The 23,248-nt window shown below is 37.0% G+C and overlaps 1 pseudogene; it reads right to left on the bottom strand.

Moving 5' to 3' along the window:
* Positions 1-312: 312 nt before the first annotated feature.
* LOC104365081 lies at positions 313-22,082 on the bottom strand (annotated as a pseudogene).
* Positions 22,083-23,248: the final 1,166 nt, after the last annotated feature.

Raw genomic sequence — 23,248 nt, 5'->3', positions numbered from 1 at the left:
ATAAGAAACAAGAAATCTTGAATCTTTTGAAGCCCATGAAAACTAACACGGTAGATTCAAGCAAACAAGGTAACGTGCAATACTGTAGCTGTTCCAACATATGGATAACCCTATGGAAATGGCCAGGATTTCTTTTTCTAGGGCCCTGCAAAGTTCTGCTCTCTCTGTATAGACAGTGGCCACTTTCAGTTAAATGTGACTACATACATTCATCTTGCAAGGCACCAGTTTAGGAAAGTCATTTATTTCTGTATGTTGGCACTTCTCTTACGAGAAATTAACTTACCGTAATGAGCACTGTACTGAACTCCGTCACTGGTTTTTAGTATCTTTTTTTGCTTTCCAGAGTTCCAGTATTGGCATGCTAGTGATAACAGAATCGGGATCTTCCTGTGCTGCTGACTTTACTGTGTCATTTACACCAATGGCCAGAGCCAAGTCTGTATCTGAGACAAAAAGGAAATATATTACAGTATGTGTTATTATGAAAGGAAAAGCCACTGCTTTAAGTTATCAAGACAACACCAAAGCACGTTAATCAAGCATACAATAAATGATGACAGTTTGTTGCTTCATCTGAACGAAAAAATTAAGTCCATCTGTTGGTGTTCAAACCTAGAATCGAATCTTGGCACTTACATGTGCTAATGAAATCTATTTAAAAAAATTTGTGCATTCTCTCTGTAAGATATCATAAAAATAAATACTACTAAGATTTAAGAGACAGTCTTACACAAGGCCCTCCCGAGGTTGCTAAATAGAGCACATATGTGGAAACTGAGGATGACGTCCATTATATTATACCGTGTAGTTTATTTCAACACTACTCACAGTCCAAACCTGCAATCTCTGTTCTGTTCAGTCCCATGGCTCTGCATTCAAGAAGCACTTGATTTATGCACAAACCATTGTAGGTCCAGGAATTAATATTTTAGTAGTCTAAGAGATTCCACAACTTGGGTTAAGATGGTAAAACACAGATCTAAAAATTGCTAGTAATTCCTAAAACCTCTAGCCACAGTGCTAATGAACATTGTATTTCTAGAGTAACTCTGCCGATACAGAAATGGGGCTTAGTTTAGAGCTGTAGGACCTGCAGTATCAACTAGATCACCTTTACCCCCATGCTATGGAATCCTTTCAGGGTCGTTTAATGGGTTTGTGAAATGTGACATCTGCAAAAGCAGCAGTGATTTCTTTGCCAAATGTATTTACCCATGTGCCTACCAATCATTTTCTTTTTATTAAAAAAAAAAATAAAAAGTTGTTCGCAGTTTGCCCAGTAAAGTCAAGCTTAATGGTCTGTACATCTGTTCAGTCTCCTAGAGTCCTTATTAAAATCAGCATCGCATTCCAGCTTCCATTCCTCTTAACCTTTTTAACCACAGGGCTGGCTATGCCTCCCAGGAGCCTGGCAACCAGAGACGGCAAGGATGTTCTGGCTGTACAATTTTTATACCTTCTGCTACAGCCCTCCAAGTGGCTGAGATGAGTGAGCCAAAGGAATTTAGCGTATTGTTACACAGAGAACAGCCTCCAGCTATAAGACAACCATAGGTCTTCTTTGAGCAAAGAGGGGAATAAAAACAGTCTGATACAGAAATATCTGTTTTCCCTGCTGTTTCTAAGTTCCTAAAATGCATGCAAAAAATAATATTGACAAACTTACAACACCAGCTACAACAATGCAAGCAATTTAGCCCCACTTACAGCAATGAAGCTCCACCCATTTCCGACATTTCTGAAAAGTAGATACATCATCTTGCCTTTCCAGAATGAGTTTATAGGGTGGACAGAAAGTCAGAAACATTTTAAGATTGTCATCTGAAAAGATTTGCCACGGAGTCTTCTCAGATGCGGTAAATTCAAGATCACATGGTACTAAATTTAGCTCATAAACCCACCCTCATGGGCTATCACCTGCATATTTGCTTGGAACAAAATGATACAGTTTGAATCCCATCCATTAAGCTGGGTCCAGTGATGCAAAGCAGCTCTAAAACAGATAAAGGAGTGAAGAATTCTTATGTGAAGGAAATATGGTCAGTGGAAGGTGATAGAAAGATCTGAGAAGGTGCTGTTGAAACTACCAGATCCCGACCTGTCAGTGGCCCATGTAGTCTCTGGTTTAATATTTGGCAGCCTCAGAAGCAAAGGGAAGGCCGAGGAGCAATGTAGGCCCATTTTTGCCTTTCTGATACTACAGATCATATGCATCTCCAGAGAAACGATCACAGCTGTTATGGCCTTCCTTACTTACGCAGTGTATAATATATTGGGAAAGATTTACATCCTCACAAGCTTAGGCCTTACACAGAAAAAAAAATAATCCAAAAGAGACAATTCAGTGAGTGAAAATTAAAACCACAAATCATTAACGCCCTGAATATTGATGTGTGTGTGTGCGTGTGCGGTGTTCTTAACACTGCAACGTTCTATTTGGAATTCATTATTTTATTGCAACTAAAGCCTCTGACCCTTCTAAAAATGATTTCTTTAATCTTCAGGGGAAGAGTATATAAACTTCTTGACTAATAACAAATTTCTAGGAATGTGAGTGTTTTCTGTTGGATTTTTTAATGTGACTATACAAAAACAACAGCACTTAACATTACTCTCTACAGCAGCCTGCTTTGCTGGGGGAGGCACTTTGGCAGTCCTCTTCCTTTTTTTCCATATCCCTCTCCTTTCAGAGGCCCCTCATCATGATGACCCATCCATTTGGCTAAGGGCTGCATGCAGCTGCATCTGAAAGAAGCCAACTGTATTCTTGGGTCAGCTGGAGAGGCCTGCTTGATTACAACTTTAGGTATATACAGTGCTTCTAATGCCCGTAACTTACGGGAGAGAAGACTTAGGGCTCACCTCAGGTTTCAGCAGAGGTGCAAAATGGATCAACCAGATACAAAGCAAGTGTTCACCAGTTTCAGGCAATCCAGTGCATAAAAACTAATTTATTTAAGGATTTTCTCCTACATTCTTGGAACCATAGTCTTTTGTTCACATGCATTCATAAAATACTATAACTTTTTGCAATTTGTTATAATGAAAGAAGAATGATTAGCTGGCACATTTCATCTCAGTGGCTATTCTGTCCTGTAGATGGGATGTGTGAAAACTGAATGCTTCCTGATCTCTGATAATATTTTCCATGTATAGTTATCCTACAAAATTAAACTCTCCTAAAATATCATGGCACAAACCTTTTTGTTACTGTTGCAAATTGAAAATGAATGTTGACCAAAGCTTGCCATTCTTAGGGAAATCTCAGACTGAATAGCTGATTACTCTGTATAAATCTTGGCAATGCTGGGTTACCCATTTTTAGGAAAAGAAAGATTTTTTTATTTGTTTATTTTATGTGAACTAACATGAAGAGGGAGGCCCAGTGAAGTAACTTCAGTGACTTCATTTCATATTTCTCTGCTATAAACCAGTACTGTTCAAAGGGTATTGGAAAAAAAAAAAATCCATTTAAGGTTTGTTCCCAAATTCTTTGTATTTCTGCTATCCCCAGCTCAGTAATTGTGGCCTTCATTATTTAAGATGACAAAAACTCCTAGCAGAGTTCACAGATACGAAGTGGGGCGTTGTTTATAAAGGTCTAATCATAAAGGACAGGTCTGACTTATGTCATAGTTGGAATATACATCAATAGTAAAACCTCAGCATTCCAGGAAATGACAAATGGCATAAATGTGATGAAATTAAGATTAGCGTAGTCTTTGGTCTAGGGCCCTGATGAACCCTTCTTTCCTATGCTGTATCATTACAAAAGGAAGAGGACTGTAGTACTGCCGAGATGTATGCCATATTATCAAGTGTGATACTTCTAGTTAACCAATGTTTTTCATTAGAACTATAACGTTAGTTAGAGTTGTAACTCACTACATCAGGAAGCATTCAGCTTTCACTAATGTCACATACATCCAGGACACTGTATTAGATGGGTTTCCTGGTGACAAGTAGGCACCAACTCTCAAAAATGTACTTTTTGAATACAGCAGAACAAAAGGTTTCACTGCAAACATAGGCAAGAAGAAATTCATTCTTGTATTTTGTGACCAAACATTTGTTATAACCTCCTTCTTGGCTTGTATTTTTAATGTCTATAATGCAAATTCTCAAGTCTCTTGAATATTTGTACATCACTAAAATAGTTAATACTCAGGCACTAGTCTGCAACAGACAAGAAAGCAAAAACTGTACCCTGAAATACTTAAGGATAAAAGCTAGCAAAGACAGAAAAGTAGACTTTTCAAGGTGAAGCTGGGCAATGCTTTAATAGTGTGCACTCAGGTAGTCTGCACTGACTTGGTAGGATTAGGCTTTCAGAACAGATTTCAAGATCAAGAAAAATGGTACTCTGTTGGAAAGCTCAGGACACTCCAGCTTGGCGTATACATAGGAGCATGGCATATACATAGGAAGCATGGCATATACATAGGAACAGAGATGATTAGGCATGAAGTTGACTAATGATTGTAGAGGTCTGTATTTATAGGCAAAGCCCAGGCAGGAATGGCTGCTAACATCAGGTAAGACACAGATGGCATATAAGGAGACAACAGATATTTAACAATTTTAATATTTGGATAACAACCATTAATTGGATAGATTCAAAAGAAATGCAACCAAGAGTCTGACACGATTAAAGTGAAAGAGAACAGTGAAATACACCACAATGTATGGTGTATGGCATATAGCTACGCAAGACCTGAAGTAGCTTGAAAAGTCTACTATTGAGTAATTGAACAACAAATATATGAACTCTCACCCTGGTAATGACAGAACTAGACTCCTTTGTCATTTCAATAGCTTGGTCTAATCCAGCTTCATTGCAAGTTCTAACAATTTCCATAGGTTTTCTTCCTGCTGTAGATGCTGTTCCATATACATCCCCAAATGACATTTGGCAAAGATCTGATCATGGCCTAAATGTGAACATATTACATGAGCATATTGGTCAAAACAGCAGTTCCAAGTCCATTAAAAGAATCCCAAAATAAATAGTTCATTTGCTGTAAATTCCCATGTAGTTTGTTTGGGAAGGCAGACTGCATTATTCTTCAGCTCATTAAAGTTTACTTTAACAAGCTGTGAAGCTGATACTGAACTGTTGAACCATTGCTATATTGCATTGCTTTTTTTTTTTTTTTTTTTTTGAAAGCTTCAACATCCCACTTGGCATGAAAATCACACATTTCAAACAGATTTTCAGATACACCTTTGAGAAAACCTTGTTTTTCAGACATTTTTAAATCATTTTTCTTCTCCTCCCTAAACTATCTTAACATTTTTCCCTAGGAGAACCAAGATCTTCTTTGTTTAAACAACATCTCCCATCCTGCTTGTTATGAAACAGCACATTTCCCATTTCCTCAAAGTCAGTTGCTGGGTAAGATCCTTCAGTGAAGGCCATTTAGCATTTTATAAAATATCAACTTACATTGTTGGTATATGAGTAAATCACATTGCTGTTATTGCTTTTCCTAGTAATTTTTAAAGTTCAATTGCCAGATTTAGTGTACTAGGAACTGTTTACATACAGAATGGCTAGAACTTGAGCAAAGCTATGCAAGTTCTCTTATGGTATAAGACCACCACTCTGACTAGAAGTAATCAACTGTCTCAAGGCTAGCAGTTTAATCTCCATGCCAGTGTGTGAGTGCCAGTCAGTGCCCAGCCCACCAAGCCTGTGATCACCCGGAACTGAATTGTTAGCATGCTTACACTGTTCAATGAAGTGCCACATGGAAACACTTGAGTTATGGATGAAGAAGCTACTAAAGAGCAGGGTAAAAATGAGGAAGGGTTCTCCTAGCACATATATACTGCTTGCAATTGTTGAGTTGGCTGGATATCTCTGTAACTACACATTATGCAACCCAGACATATTCTGATTCCTTTTCTGTCCTTGGCATTTAAGGAGTTCATTTGCCAAATCCAAATTCTAGAAAACCCACCAGTCACTTATCCAATTGTTGTTACTTTTCATTATTTACTAACATTATGAGCAAAATTCTGTCAGAAAGCCAGTCCAGTCATCCGATCTCCTGCAACATCTTATTTCTAAAAGTTTTTGAAGTAGATGCCCTCATTTTGTTTCACAGAGAAAACGGGACAAACTAGTGGCATTTCCTTACTGCAGTCACAACACATGACAGGATAGCTCCACCCAGGGGAACCAGTCAAGGCACCTACAGTTGTCAAGGCTGTTGTCAAGATGAAATCCTTCACACAAGGCTCAGACAGAGTAACTGTTTGGCATTTTAGTAACAGGAGTATCTGCTCCACCTACAGTTGTCAGCATCAGTCCCTGCAATTTAGTAAACACCACATAAGGGAAAGAGAAAGTAAATTCAAATGTCAATAAATTATATGATTCCTAAAATATTAAATAAGGGAAACAAAGGCAAATAAAAGTTTATTCAAGCATCTAGTTCGCAGTAGTTTGTTACCTATGATCATTATTGGGTTAGATCATGTAAGAAGATATACCCTTAGAATTTTGGCTGAAAGATTTTACAGGCATAATAGGAGCTGAAATAATTTGTTGTTTTTCAGGACAAGACCCTTAATCTCTCATTTCTTTCCAAAATTAGTCGACAATCGCAGCAATGGCTAGGATTATGTATACATCTGACTAGATAAACATCCACAGCTTATTTTACAGCACTGCTGCTGCCTAAAAAGTTTTGGATCTCTGCAGTGTGGTTTGTGGAATCCTGCAGGGTCTTGCAGACTTGTGGAATTTCTATAGGCCTAGATAAACATTTTGCAGAGTGCTTTGTTGATTCCTCATAATTTATGCCAAACTTTTCAGCTAACATGCAAGCCTGAGCTGTGGCTAGCATTCAGCAAGTGCTGGATGTGCATGCAAAAACCTTACGTTTATTTGCCATAAAGAAGTTCAAAAATTGCTCTCTAGATACAATTAACATAACTGAGGAGTGTCCTGCAACACCAATACTGCACACTAATCCAGGGGTGTAGCTTGGATCCAATGTGAAAATTATCATACTAGCCATGGATGCTGTCAGCAAGCCAGCATTCAACTAGTGGTGCCTAAGTAGAAATGGTGCTGAGTTCAGCAAACCTGGAAGCAAGCATGGCTGCTCTAATACTGTATTGACTTTAGCACTAAAACAGTTTAATGCTAGAGTCCTAGCCATTAAGACAGGCTACAGATAAAGAAAAAAAATACCAAAGACATTGGTCTCCTTGGAAATTAGCTTAGCTGGAAGAAAGATCCACCTATTGCAGATATAAGACAAAAACTTCGGAGTATTTTTGGAAGGAATTCTCAGAAATGGAAGTGCTCCAGCTCCTGTCATACTCTGTGACTCCTCCTATTTCAGCCTTGTTAATTATGGGGAAACAAAAGCAGTTTGATATATGATTGCTTTGTAGTAACAAATAGGACACTGTAATTATTCAAAACACAAAGCTTCAGTATCTGTATATTATTGCTGTAGGAAATAATTGATACATAGGGACCTAAAAGATCACTTACTACAATTCCTCTATCCACTAGTTGTTCACATCAGAATCTTAGGAGTAGAGGTCTATGGAATCTGAGGCAGACTCTTAGTTAAACAAACATTCTAGCAAGTCCAGCAAAAGAAATCCTTGAGACCAACATCACCATCTCTCCTAATCAAAACAAAAGCCAGTGTCACTAATCTCTTCCTCCTTGTGTTCCAGTCCTACCAAATCTGTTAAGATAAACTGTATAAGGCTAATTCCCTCCCCTCACAAATTAGCCAAGAGAATTAGCCCCTAATTCATCCTAGGATTCAACTGTATTTTGAGGAAACCAAGAAAGGACCTCTAGTGAACTTCATCCTAAATTTCTTATGACAGACTAAAGTAACGAGTACCCAGCAGTTTTCCTTAAGTCACTAATGAACCACTGAAAGCTACATCCTAATATAGTGCCCAGATATGCCACAGTTTTGAGAACCTTGGCAGAAGGGTGAACATCAAGGTGTGAATATTCAATTACATACTCAGCAATACATGTAAGAGCTGCTGCTGCCAAACCAACTAGTCTGTGAAATGCAGCTACAAGCTGAGGAAGGTCAGATATTCCAATTCATTTTGCAATGGTAAGACCTGCAAAATTAAATGATTAAGATCCGAAATGAAGTATTACATTGTGTTTCATACTGAAAGCATAAACAGACCATTGAGCAAGAAAGGACTGGTTACTTTTTAATGTTGTTTTCCTTTTCATACAATGAAATAGAAATATAATAGTTATAGGAAATTTTAACCTAATTTAAGTCTTTTCCAAAAACACATTGCTAGAACATTTGGGGCTGACAGCTTGTAAGAAACAGAGCCAGAACAGCTCTTATGAAGCCACCGTTTCTTATGTATGGGAGAGAGTTGTGTGGATGCACCCGCCAGTTTCCAAACACATTTTGCCTACAGAGAATCAAGGGAGGAAAAATGGCTCTGGGAATATTAGAAGACCACCAGAACCTAAGTGCCAAACTGGCAAAGAAGTAGTACCTTCCCCTCTTCTCTTTTACCAAATTTCAACCTCAACCTTCAAGAGTTTCTATTGGCCTCCACAGTATCAGATACAAAATCCTCCTTAGAGAATCAGAATTAAAACTACATTAAATTTTTCACATAGTTCTTTTCCTGCAAATTAATAAATTCTAATTCAGATCAACTGAGGCAGTTGGTAGATTCATAACAAGAAAATTGTTTCAGTTGAGAAGATAAATGGGAAGTTCCAAAACGTCTAAGGATTTCAGTGCTTTTTGAAACATCAGTTTTGCATTTCAGAACAACATTCAACTTTGACAAAACTTAAACTTTTTATCAGCAATTAAGGTCTTTCACCCCAATTATACTCCCCCCTCAGTTAAGAATACCACCTTTAGGAATTAATATACTTTCATTATATATTTTCCTATCTTCTCAAAGAATAGTAAATTAATTAATAACACTTAACAAGGATGCTGTGAATTGAGCACATATACTGTATAAGAAGTGCACATACCCACTGTGCCACCCAAAGCCATGGCTATAGACATCTGTGCAAGCACTTCTGGTGAAGATTTCAGTGCTCCTATTGCTGCTTGCTCCTAAAGCTCTGACACTCCAATCCTACCAAGGTCATTCCCAAATCCAGAAGTGTTCTGACTAGACAATCCTGCCAACACTCCTGCACAGCACACAACTGAGCTGAAATACATCATCTAAAAAACAAAGGAAATAATGAACATGTAGCATTGCTGTACTTCAAGCTTTACTCTTTGTAAAGGAATATGAAGACAATGAAAGGCTTTTAAAATCTCCAGGATGACTGAGAATCAATAGTCTATCTTTAAAGATGAGAAAAAATGTCTTCTTTGTTTATTAATGCAAGTGAATATCTATTTCTGATAATAAGACTTCTGCCCTTCCTCCCTTCACATTTTCTGGTTTCAGTATTTCTTTATGACACCAATCCACCAAGCAACCATGAAACTAATTAGGAACCCAGCAACTCAGTTCCAGGATCCATTGACATATATTTGAGTACGTGTTTTCAATTATCATCAATACTGACATATTGTTTTCTAATATTAGCCTACAATGCCTCAATTACTGCCTTATTCTTTATTGTTTTCAGGCTTATTTCTTAATACTCTGTCCCAAGAGAAAAATACTTACTACATTAGTTCAAGCTGAAAGCTATTACACCTTTGCTAGAGTTGTCCTGCCCTGGACAAATTTAAAACTGTTTTAGACATTATATTCCTAATGGGTAAGAGTAATATATTTTATCAATCTAAATATGAAATTCTGATTCTCTTATATTTTGATTTTAGATGTTTTGATATAACAAATTCTCTGAAATTCCTACATGACCTCATTTAGTAAATGTGGTCTTTAAAGAGCACATTGTGACTTACTTTTAAATAGTAAGTTGTCTTTTAACCTGCATCACTGAATGAGTTGAAAGTATGATACAAGATAATATAGTCATAAAAATCAATGATATCAAATCATAACTAACACATAAATATAACCATGCAACAACATTCCTAGAACATTCAGAAAGGCCAGAGACCATGTGTTGTCTGGTATCTTCAAGAAATATTTATGGGCTTTTCAGAAGTCTAAGCTCAAAGACTTAAGTCTGACAGAATAGAAAATGTCATATAAAGGTATTAACAGTGCTAAGATGGAGCAAGTTTACAGGTACTGTATCGTAAGGAGATTTGGGGTTTAAACAGAATAGCTGTATGACTGAATTGATGTGGCATGTACTATGGCCTGTGGAAAAGAGGCAACATAACAAACTTCTCAGAACACGTCAGGTACTCAAGTAACTCCTCTGTAAGGCAACAGGGAGAAAATATTATCTTCAGTGATTTTCCACCTTATCTTTAAGAAGCAACAATGCAGCATATAATTTTGATCCAGTGCTTATCTAATTATTAACGTGGTCCTCACAATTAATCAGGTCAAAATCTAAGTTTAAGTAGAGTCTCCTTTACTTGTATGCAGAATATAAACTGAAATTGTCTGCTACTGCTTCCAATTCAGTCTGAGCTCTCTCAGTCTTCGAAACGTTTATTACTTTTAGGATTGTATTGATCCATTCCTTCCATGTATTATAACACAGAGGGAAATGTTTTACTTTATTCTTTTAATACATATATGAGCTATTCTAGTATGGTAATACAATATGATTTCAAAGAATGGGCTTCCAATGTAAAACTAGCTGTTAAACGACCATTTGGAAAATAAGCTTTGTTACTATGTATGTTGATTGCCGTGTAACCTCTGATAAGTTCCAGGACATCCATCAGATTTCTCTCCAGTGATGGTATTGTTTGCAAAACTTTAAAGAATTAATGAAATCTGACACCTCATTTCTTCCAGATTTAGTGCTGAGCAGTTTTCTAGGATGTAGGAAGCCTTAAGGGCAGGTAAGAGAACCAGTTCAGGTCTGATTACTATCAGATTGTTTTCTTCCCCAAATACTTCCTTTCTCTGTCTTTAAAGATAATTGCCAATTTGACTCTACCTCTAATAAGAAATAGCACAATTTTAATAATTTTGAATAACACATGCATATGGAGGTGGATAAAAAAAATAATAAATAAAAGTAAATATGATCTCTCTCCTGATGTACTTACACTAAACTAGATGCAGATTGGTACTTCTGCAAATTAAGTTCTTTGGTGAATGTGTTGCTGCTTTGTGGCTGACTGAACATTATGGAACTGGAAACAAAACTGTTTTCTCTTGAATGAAACAAAACACAGTCAAATGAATATGCTCAAATAAGGACAGTAGAATATAAAAAGGCTACAAAATTGTTTCCCTGGCCCTAGGGATAACAGATTCCATGATCTAATGAAGAAGGATGGCAAATATTTGCCCATATAAGTGAATGGTTTTCCTGGAGGGCCTGATTCTGCACATACCCATCATTCCTCACTGCTTGTAACATTAATATTTCAGGCAGAATCAAGCTTGTTGCTGGCTCATGTGACTAGCTTTGCTGGCCAAGACCACCCTCCTAGTTCTGGATTACTTAACTATTGAACAGAATATAACTTAATGTTGAATAACCTGTTCAACGTTATGTCCAATAACATGGAGAGGTACCATATCCTCAAATAAACACTGCCTTACGGAGAAGGCAGAAGTAAGAGAAAGCCAAAGATATTCTGGAATAGGTCATCTGAACATATCCAGCATTCTGTGTAATTAAGAAACTACCTGGTCAGAAATATAAACTTTTAAGTACTCCAAAAAATTGACAGTTGACTCAGTAAAGATTCTGCTCAGATTGTAAAATGCACATAGTATCGCAATCAGGTAAAGTAACCTAGCTACTTCTGTATCAATGATCTTTAGAAAATTTAACATAGTAGATCCATAAACTGAAGAAACTCTCCTTTTTTGAAGTCATCTTCCTTTTTGGACAAGACCATGCAGAAAGAAGCTAGGCCTACGCAGATGAAAAAGCAAAGCATATAGACATACATACCAGAGGTGACATCAACGTTTTTTCACCACGTCTTCTAACTATTCCCATTAATTCTGCTAAACATTTTCTTCTTTGGTCATCATATCACTCACAGAAATGCCTATATTTACTGTAGAGACAATGGGTATAAATATAAAGCTGATGCTTGTGTTGGCATTCCTATGTTTACAAGCAGTGATAATTTATACCATCCTTTGGTTGCCAGTAAAATGTCTGTGCATGAATATGCATCATGGATCTAAGTAAAGATGAAAACAGCATTGTTTAGTGCCTGGAGTAGAAGTGTTGAGGCAGGAACTCATAAATTCTAATCTCAATTGTAATTCACTTTGAGTAAATCATTAACCTTGTTTTGACTTCCTATAGGTCCCTCCTAATGAAATTGGACTCAAATCTGTGACAATGAAGCATACAAGAGAAGAAAGCAGTCAACAGTATATTTAGCAATAATAAATACAGTTTCTGGTATGAGAGGCAAACTGAGACAAGGTGAGACTCCCTGGGTAGTATGATAACCACTACTCCAAGCAAGAACAAATCTGGTCACTATTTGAATAAAAGAAGGATTAGGAGAAAGAAGCATCAGTCCTAAAATACCTGCCAAACCTATAAAGAAGTTTTCTTTATTATTTGTAAAATAAAAACAGGCATAGAACCCAAACCCTACTTCCGCTGCAGTTGTGTCACTGACATCCATGGCAGTGGAAGGCATTTCCTGCACATGCTTTTACATGCATAAGTTATATATGTTGTTTTTGCTAGAAAACTAATTTTGGAATAATACTTTGTCAACCTGAGGATGAAATGGGGACCCCAGGATCCAGTAGATCCATATGGGACTGCCAAACTAAATTTCTTTAACAAAAAAATATTCCACTTGGGCAAACATAGAGAAATAGTTCATCAAAAAAACCCAAATTAAATATGTCATAAATTTGCCAGTGACTTCTCACAACCTTTACTGCTTTAGTAGGAATACAGACCACAGTGTAGCATCTGAACATTGTTAAAAGATGTAGACCACACACAGAGTTCAACAATACTTCCTTGGGAGAAAATGTTATTGCTCTCAGTACTAGTCTCTTTGGCCATATGTGTTGGTGGTTTAAGGAAATGTTTTTCCCTCTTTAGGAAAAGACTAGATCATTTCATTAATCCAAGATAATATGATATTTTACTTGGAGACATATTTTGTCATCACTTGCACAATGTTTTGTTAAATATACCCAAGTAAGCTCTGAGCAAATCAATGTGCAGTGCAAATTTCTCTGAACAAGTCAAAGCCCAGTGTAGAAAGATATCATGATCTCGCTCTTGGAGATCATTGGAGTTTAATTTTCAGTTGGATTATCATTTTAGGAAGTTTTTAATAAAAACTTTAAAACTTATATACAAATTGCACAACATTAGTCAAAGACAATAGATCTTCAAACAATGATGATACTTGGGACAAAACATTTTAAAGTCAGTGACTCTGGGAGGAGGCAGTAAGGAAGGTCTTTCAGATGCTGTACAAAGCTTGGATATGGAACGGTTCGCTAAGTGAAACAGACTTCCTTCTCTTTTTGCTTCCTATAAAATCAACTTTCTGTACCACTAAAAATTGCTTTCCTTGAACTAATAGATATTTCTACTGTTACTTGTTTACCTTGAACAGGAGCTTTGAAGATAGTGAACCCTTGAAACAGTGTGGTATATGTATCCTTTTCTGTTATCATTTGCATTATTCTTTTGTCATTCTGTCATTATTTTTAAAGGTAGTTAATGCAAAGAGCATAACAATCTTGTTTATGAGGAAAATATTATTCAACATAATCAAAACCTTGCTATATGATTCATTTTCCATTTCATACATACATTTCAACACAGATAATGACATCTGGAGTTATGCAGTATATACAGGCCCTGATCCAAAAGCCTTTGAGAACAGTCTGTGTTAATTTCAATTGGCCCTGGATTGGGTCCCTAACCTATACCATATTGGCTCTTTATTTCATACATAATTAATATCAGAAGAAGTTTCTTGGTAACAAAAGGTATACATTGATTCACCAAGGATCCTGAAAAGTTGCATTTTTAGCCTTTCATTGAAAAGTAACATGATATGTTAGTAACCCTGACTTAACACTGCCTGCTGCTTTTCAATGTTAATCCACACTACCTTTCAGGAACTCATTTTATCTTTACATAATTATTCCTAGCATGTCTCAGCATTTAAGTGCCAAACTGGCAGAAAGAAATACAGGTAAATTAATTCCCTTGTACCTTTTATATAAATTCCAGCTGAGGTCATCATTTTCCTATATTGTAAGAGTATGGTTCTTCCTGTTCTTGTGCCCATTTTTTTTTTTTTTTAATAGAAAGGGGTGCTGTTCTTGGGAAACATTATTGAAATAACACTTTACACCTTCCTGTTGGAGAACAAAACAATCATTATAATGGAATCCTATTGGATCTTGCCTTTCCTTATATTATGCACTGACCCTTCAGGCAAAGTTCTGTCATGGTTACTCATTTGTCCTTCTGAAATTAGGGGGATTACTTACATGAGTAAATAGAATGGGATTTAGCCTAACAGTGACCACTGAATTCAGTCAGTTGTAAAAGCCATCTTTGTGTTCTTAGTGCACCAAACTTGGCCTGATGTATTTCAAATATAATACACTTGACACTGGGGAGGGAAAAAAACAAAACCAAAAAACTCAAAACAACCACACCAAAAAAAATCCCAGAAAACAAACATTAAACAAGAAAACCTACCTAAGTCCTAGACTACATTCCTTACAAGCTGAACATGAATATGCTTCTCTTTACAAACACTTTCTTAGCCAAACAGTAATCCCAGTCTGCCAATATTTAAATGTTTAGCATGACTGTACTTTGGTTTAATGCAACCTACAGGCAAATATGGATTCCTGTCAATCTTCAACTCACCACGGCTACAGAAATTAAGCCTTCTTCTTTACTACATCCAAAATAAAATTAACTGAAAAAGAATCAGTGTATCTCAATAAACGTCTTGCATACAGAATGTTGCAGCCGACATACAAGTAATATAAGTTTTCACAGATTTTAAGTCTGCCTCCTGATTTAACTGTATATCTAGTTCCTTTTCTCCTTCCAGAATAACGGGTCAAAGGATGTGGGAAGGTATGAGGATGAGGACTGCTGCTATTACAGAGACTGCACACAGGATATAGCTTAATGATGTCACATCAGGGTTGAAATACATTTCATGTTCTAAGGCTAACCCCCTGCTTTTTGAACAGAAAACCACTGTATGCTCTACCTTTCGTGACCTTGGCACAAAGACATAGTAAGTGTCATCAAATCATTTGGCCTTTGAAGTACTTGCACTACTTGAAGTCCTTTTGAGTATCACACACAGCTCACCTATTCCTACTTGGCAGCACCTTTGTTCAGTACATACTGATTTGCATCCATAAACTATGTAGCACTTGAAGTCATATGGCTTAAGGCACAGTTCAGTAGCTCAGGAGATAGGCTAATTCTCAGTAACATGTTCTTTAAAAACATGGGTTTAAAGTACAACAGTAATTTTACAGGACCAAATTTTTATAAATCTCTTTTTGCCCCATATTTTAATACTTGAAACATGCAAGAAGTTCCATTTGCAACATTATCATGTAGACACTGATAATGTTTCTTTGGAATGACTAAACTCACTAACGAAATCACAGCTTTGATACAATACATTTTATATGTTTTTATCAAAAATGTTTAAATGGTGTTGAAACTCACCTTCATTACCAAAATTCCTCTAATGACATGATCAATGGTCCCATAATCTAAATCATCCTTTTGTTCAAAGTGAAAATATTCTCTCAGGAGTAACAGCCTTAATAAATTCAAGATGTTATTGGAATAAAGGCTACTGGCTTGAGTAGCCATTCTACTTGGCAAGTCCTCATAACCAGTGTTCACCACACCCTGATGAGAAAGCAAAATAAATAGTTGTCAAACCTTTCATGCATTGGAAACTTTTCACATGTTCTCCACAGATCTGATGCCTGTTTTATACATGCTAGTAAATCAAATTTGCATATTACTGCAGACACGAGATACTAAAGCTTTCTTTTATAAGTTAAGGATTCTGTTTAAAACTAATAGCTTACTCTGATGCATGACCAAAGAAAGTCAGCAATTTTGTCAGGAAGCCAGACACTAAATGAGCTAGGAGGCCAGTCAGGGAACTGGTTACAAAACCATATGGTGCTTATTTTTGAGAATAAGAAATCAACTATTTCAAATTCGAAAACACCTCATGATTGTCTGATAAGAATCACATTGCACAATGTGTTTCACAGATTAATTGCACCCTGGTCAATCCCAAGGAAGAAGATAGAGATACCTTCAAAACTTAAATTCTTTGCAAGTACATCTGGATTAAGATCATGTTTCTTTAACATCTCTTCATATTATTATGAATACAGAACATCAAAAAACCACAAAAGAATTCTAATGCTATGCTTTGAAAAAAAAAAAAAAACAAACCAACTTTTATTGAATTCTGATCTCGAACACTGTACCCTAAATTATTGTTTCTTCCTTTCATTGCATCATTCGAGGATAGCCATCTGGACATTGCAGTTGCCAGTTCATCCCATATGCAGCTACACATGTTGGCTTCAATACACATCCTGGAGTAAGTCATGACATGAGAGTCAAGTATGGCAGCCGTAGAAGAAGTCAATACAAGGTAAAATTAAATACTTTTAGCCAGACTGTTCTTTTTACCTAGCTTTGCAGAACAGGCCAATGCATGTATTTACTCCCTGGAGGACAGTGAAGGCTGCAAGTATCCTGCTATTGCTTTGTCGACCACTTCTCCAGTTTGTTCCTGATGAGAGACTTTTCCTCCTGAGGTAAACTCCCTCATCCTGAAATGATACCATTTTTAATTACTTCAAATAATGGGTATTTACAAAGGAAAACAAATGACACAGTACTAGAAAGAGGGGGGGAAATGCAGCATTATAATTATTACTGAAGAGAGTAAGGCAGAGAATAGCAGGTGCGCAAAGGGTTTTTCTCATGTACAATAGTATTTGAAGTAGTTTTGAGCTACGGGACTTTTGGAAGTTGGATAAGTTTTTCACTGTGTAAGCTGGGTATTCAAATTAATAGATTGAACAAACCTTTGAGCCCCATAGCATACATGCAGGCCTTCTGTCTGCCTAAAGCCCACCACTACACCAACACAAACACAGTGCAACATGTGACATGCAGTCCATGTAACACGTGGGGAAGAGAGGCAAACAATATCCAAACTGTTGATGACATGTGACACTAGATAAGCTCAGGCACATAAAACCCAACTGAGAACATGTCCTGGTTTGGGCTGAAATAGAGTTAAATGTTCCTTTTTGGTAAGTAGAATAGTGCTGTGTGTTAGATTCAGCACTGGGTTTGGTATGAGAAGAATGGTGATAGCACACTGATGTTTTCAGCTGCTACTGAGATTTCAAGGACTCTCTGACTCCCCAGGTCCTGCCCGTGCACAAGAAGCAGGGAGGGAGCATGAACAGAGCACTGGACCCAAACTGGCCAATGAAATATTCCATGTCATGGAACATCATGCTCACTATACAGAGGAGGGGTGGTTGGGAAGGGGCTCTCTCTCTCTCTCGCTTACGGGATTGTGATTGCGGGATCTCGGTATCTCGGGGTCGCTGGCAGGGAACGGGCTGGGGATTGGTCAGCAGGTGATGAACAATTACATTGTGCATTGCCCATTTATATTTTCTATTACTGTCATTGTTCTTGTTTTATTACCATTATTAAACTGTTTCTATCTCAACCTTTAACCCTCCAATTCCCACCCCCATTCCCGGGCGGGGGGGGGAAGGGTGGGTGATCGGCTGTAGGGTGTTTGGCTGCCAACAAGGCTCAAACCACAACAGAACAAAATACTTGGAAATGGTTGAATAAGGGGAGTGTTTAAATTTGGAAGATCTACATAAAAAAATAGGTATTTCAGTTCAGATTTTCAACAGAAAACTAGCAGAAATATTTCTTCCCCACAGAGAAAAAGGCATAACTGGATTTTTCCCATTAAGAGAAGATGATGATAGCAAATTTCTTCTCAGCTCTGCTAAACAGAGTTGGGAATTATGCAAACTTGACTACCTTTAATCAGGCTTCAATATTACAAATTTAGAATAGTTTGGACAATTAATTTAGCACATAGCTGGAGATACAAAACTCAAGAGACAAAGGTAGGCCCTCCTAGAAGAACAACAGTGTAGGCTAGCAAGTCTATGAACACCTGATATCATCAGTTTTGTGATGTCTATCAGTTTTAACTGCTAGAACCAGTTCATTACACAAAAATAATCTCCCATTCAAAAAGAAAAATATCCTTGTAACTAAAGAAATAAGTTGGAAATGTGACCCCTGAAGAGATAACGAAATAAAAAAGTTTAAGATTGATTACGTCTTCACACATTTGGGAAATGGTTTCCCATCTTCTTAGGTAGGTATATCACCACTTAGTACTGCACTGTTCTGAAAACAAATACACGCACACAAAAAAAAACCTGGTAAAATTTGAACTGTTTAGATAGTACTCCAATATACGGTCTGGTGGCAGACAAATAACTGCATCTTTATACACTGCATGACATTTCTTTTCCAGATTACACCTGAACTTAGTCTTCATCTAAAAATGGTAATCCTTTTAATGGTGATCTGTTAACCTCTACCATTCATATTGTAGAACAATGACACAGGACTGTTTTTAATATTGAAATTAAACAAATTTCTAAATTGATTTTTCTCTTTTTCTATATTTGGAATTGAATGCTCAACATTCCTGATAATAAAGCTCTGGGATGAATTTAAAAGCACTTCTGAATATTCTTGTTAAAAATTATGTTATCATGCTTAGAAAAGTCACAGCACATAAAATGTTCATAGATGGAATGGTGTCTGGATAATATTCCATTTTCTGGTTTCATTACTTATGAAAGTCTGCTTTATTACCTCACTACACATTGGTAAGAATTCCATGACAGACTTGCAGTGGCTTCAAGGAAAGACAGTCTTTATTACTATAAAATCTATTACTTTTTCATTTGTTAGAGCAACACAGACATTATTTGTGCTTTCTCTGCACATCAGTTATTTCAAAATGCTGACATATGATCTGAACACCTTATGAATGTAAAGTTCTGCAGGATGGGTCATTTCGACTTTACCTCTAGCCTCAGCTTCATAATTACTTATCATTCTTTCATTGACTCCATCATACCCTTAATGATTAGAATTGGAGCTTTCTTTCCAAATTTCATGTTTAAGAAAGCAAACCAAACAAGTTTAATAATTCTTACTAGAAAAGAAAGAGGACAAATGGGGAGATATGTAATACACATAGGTGCTTTCTGAAATAGATATAAAATAGTAATCACATTGTAGCTGACTTCGAAATTACTAGGAAATCATTAGCAAAAAGAAGGAAATACTCTAAACCGCTAAATAAAAATGAAATAAAACCTAATCCTGAAGCCTTTACTCATTAATAGATTTTAGTACATATCTAGATACATATGTATTTCACTAAGCATGTTACACTAATAGGGACATATGTTTAGGCTCTCCAATGGTTATAAGCAGTATCTTACCTGGAATAAGACCTGTACTGATATCAATATCCACTTCTTTACACTGTTTCACAAATAATACCATGTTTGCTTCAATGTATTCTTGTGACATTTCTTTTGCATAGCCTCCAACACCCTTTCTTGTTTCAGCAGTAATATCCTTCTAGAAGTTCTGCTCCAATGAATTTAAGCTATTCCAGTGCTGGAGGCCCAAGCACAAATAATGGAGATGACAGGTATAGAATTGGGTTTTTCTATTTTTATAAAAACAACCATTGCAACGTTAACAGAGACAACACAACAGTAGTTAACAGACTCTCATCATAACCAGCTCTTTTAAATAAAGGGTAAGAAACAACTTTTCACAAGCACTAGGAAAATCAGGCTCTGCCAATTTATTTATCAGCTTTACTTCAGCAACTTCCAAACTTTTTATTTCAAACAAAAATTTCAAAAATAAACTGATCACTGAAATTAATTTCACACATGTGAAAATACTTATCTAGGTGTTTATTTTACTAAAGAAAAACTGAAATTTAGTTTGTCCAAACAAAAAAAAAGGCTAGTTTTGCTAAGTAGTCACTGTTCAAAGAGTCTGTCCCTAACGTGTGTCTGAGCATTCAATTTAATAACTTAATTGGAAAAACCTAGCTGCCTTCTTATGTAATGAGAGTTGCTGTTCCCTTGGATAAACCACTTATGATAAGTTTTGCAGCAATTAAATGGCACATTTTCTCTGTTGTGGGGTAAAGTATATTATAATCTATCTGGATTACCGAAGACTGCTTTAATGGTGCTTTATTTTTTTGCTGTAGATACTGCAGTAGTTAGTCCATAATTCTATTATATACCTTAACAATGTACGTTCAGGGTTGTAGTACTACTTATCACTGCTACAATACCAAGGTCCCAACTCAATCTCATACATGCAGAAGAACAGTTGTTCTTGTGCAGATTCCCATTTTATTTTGATGGAGGCCAGGTGAACAGTCCCAGACTTCAATATAGAATCGGAGCCCAATGATATCTCCATAACTGTCTGAATAAAATGGGGAGGGGAAAAAAAAACAAAACAAAACAAAACGCATTTCCTGACTACAAGTAAATAAATTCCCAAAGGATGTGAGAGGAACGACAGTTCAGTTGCTTGGGACACAAACTTGACTAGTCAAATAAAAAGGGACTGTAGTTGATGGATTACACTACCAGAGGAATGGACTGAATGACATAACAGGGTTTTCTATCCAAAATTATTATGATTTGCTGTCCAGTTTTTGAAATTTTGAATAGGAAGCATATTGATTGACAGGAACATGGGATCTGTATCAGAACGCCAGCTAGAAATCTGCTTACCAGCATCTCCTTACCAGAAACTGGGGAGGAATAACACCATGTACCAGTACAGGCTTAGGACCAATGACTGGAAAACAGCTTTGTAGAAAAAGAGCTGGGGTCTTTGTGCACACCACATTGACCATGAACCAACAATGTGCCCTTGCAGCAAAGGGCCAGCATCCTGGACAAATTGCAGTGTTAATACATGAGAACACAATTAATTCACCCATGAACACCCAATTAGTGCACACATGAATGCCTGATCAGTTCATGTGTCAGCACTGTAGTGGGCATACGTTGCAAGGCTTGGTGGCAGGGGCTGCAGAGGTGACCTGATCAGAAGGCGGCCACGAACTGCCATGTGCTATCCAGTTCCAGCTGGCTCGAAAACCCATGTAAACACCCTCTCACACACCAAAAGCTGCCAGAGCAGCACATGGCACCCCTGCTTACACATGTGAGCAGTAGCTGCTACAGCAGGAGACATGAAGAGATATATAAAGAGACACATGGAGTGCTAAGAGGACAGGTACCTGGGGAGACACTCTTTGAAGCAGGCATTCCATACCAAAGAGAATTCTGTATCTGAGGGACAGCAGCCCAGGAATGATCCATGATGGGGTAGGGGCAGCCATGAGAGGTGGGTCAAAAACAGTTACACACAACCCCACACTCAAAGGAATTGGGATGAACTGAGTGTAACGTGCAGGGAAAATGAGGAAAGTTGAGACTAGGTAAGGAGGAGGAAGATGATAGTGTTTGGATCAAGTTGGGCCTGGGAAGTAGAGAAGAAGCATATATAAGTATTGTTTTAAACGATGTTCTCTTTTTCTGAATACTCAAATCAGTAATTTGAAACTTGTGTTAATTAGCAATACATTAAGTAAAAATTCTGCAAGACTTTTTCTTGTGACACAGAGAAACCTGACAGATTGTTTTTGAAGGGCATCCTTCCGTTCAAAGCAGAGCAGAACTTTGACCAGAATACCTTATAAAGCGTTAAGCAGTGTTCTAGATTTTAAGCCATATTTTCTTACGCTACCTGGTATCAAATCCCCTGACAGTAACTCCCATTGCTCTGGCAGCTCCTGCTGTAGCCAGCCTAGTGATGCCATCACCAATTATCAGCATCTAGAGAGATCAAACAAATAGTCAAGTGTATTCTATGTTCACTTATTCCATCACATGCTGTGTCTGCAACACGCCTTATCTTCAAAAGCATTCGAACTTTATAGAGCATCAGAGGCTACAAACGAAGTTCTTTGAGGAAGTAAAAAAAAAAAAAAAAAATCTTATCTCAATAATACAACATAGTTAAACAGCTGGTTTGGGCTATAAGAGCAAGTGGTCATCTGTGCAAAAGGTGCCATACATAGAAAATAAGATATAAACAAGTTAGAAAAAAACCTAAGTTAAACAAAACAGAGACACTTTTTCTGTTCCACAGGACATAGACCTTAACTTGAACTTTGATAAGCAAGGATGCTAAACCTATTTGTCCAGCTATGCATATGTTTTCCTTTCTTATAGCTCTTCTTAGATACGAACAGTGAAAGGTATACCGAAATAGGTGTCAGAAGGCAGAAATCAATCTCAGAATGAGAAAATAGACTGTTTTAAGATCTGTAAACACATAGTGAGTGTCCTTGTGAGGTATGATGTGATTTAATGAAATTTTTACACTTAAAATAACTGCAATCAATCAAGAATTTGCCAAAAATAAATTAAAAACCCAAGGCACAACTAAAGCACACACAGTACATTCACCTACAAACTTCAGTTCCCCTTGGCTGTACTGCATTAAGGCAGGTGAGAACAGACAGGAGGAGTCCTTGATGTTGGCACACTGCCAAGCAGAAGCAACATCCTTTTGGGGACCATCCTGTGAACAATCCAATCCTGACACCTTGGGGAAGTCTTAAAAGGTACTGATCAAGAAAATTTTGCATTCAGCAATGTTTAGGTGCAGTTACATCAACTTTTACAGACTAGCTCAAATGTCTAAAGCCAGTACAATCCAGCAAACCCAAACAAAAATCACAAAGAATCAAACACAGTTAATTATCTCTTAGAAAGGTCACATGGGAGAGCTGAACTGCCTTGTTACACTAGTAGTCCAGCTTTCCAGTACAAAATTTTACTCTGTAAATATCAGTTGTAGCAACTGTACCTTCACAGGAGAAACTTGTCCTGTTGCCACTATCTGACCAGTAAAATCCCTGCCAAAATGACTGGATGCCAGCACTACTGATTTGTACCTAGAACATGTAAACAACTTTGC

This window comes from Tyto alba, unplaced genomic scaffold (assembly GCF_018691265.1).
Source record: "Tyto alba isolate M040663 unplaced genomic scaffold, T.alba_DEE_v4.0 Super-Scaffold_41, whole genome shotgun sequence".
In the NCBI taxonomy this organism is placed as follows: Eukaryota; Metazoa; Chordata; class Aves; order Strigiformes; family Tytonidae; genus Tyto; species Tyto alba.
This window is presented reverse-complemented; position numbering and strand designations above follow the sequence as displayed.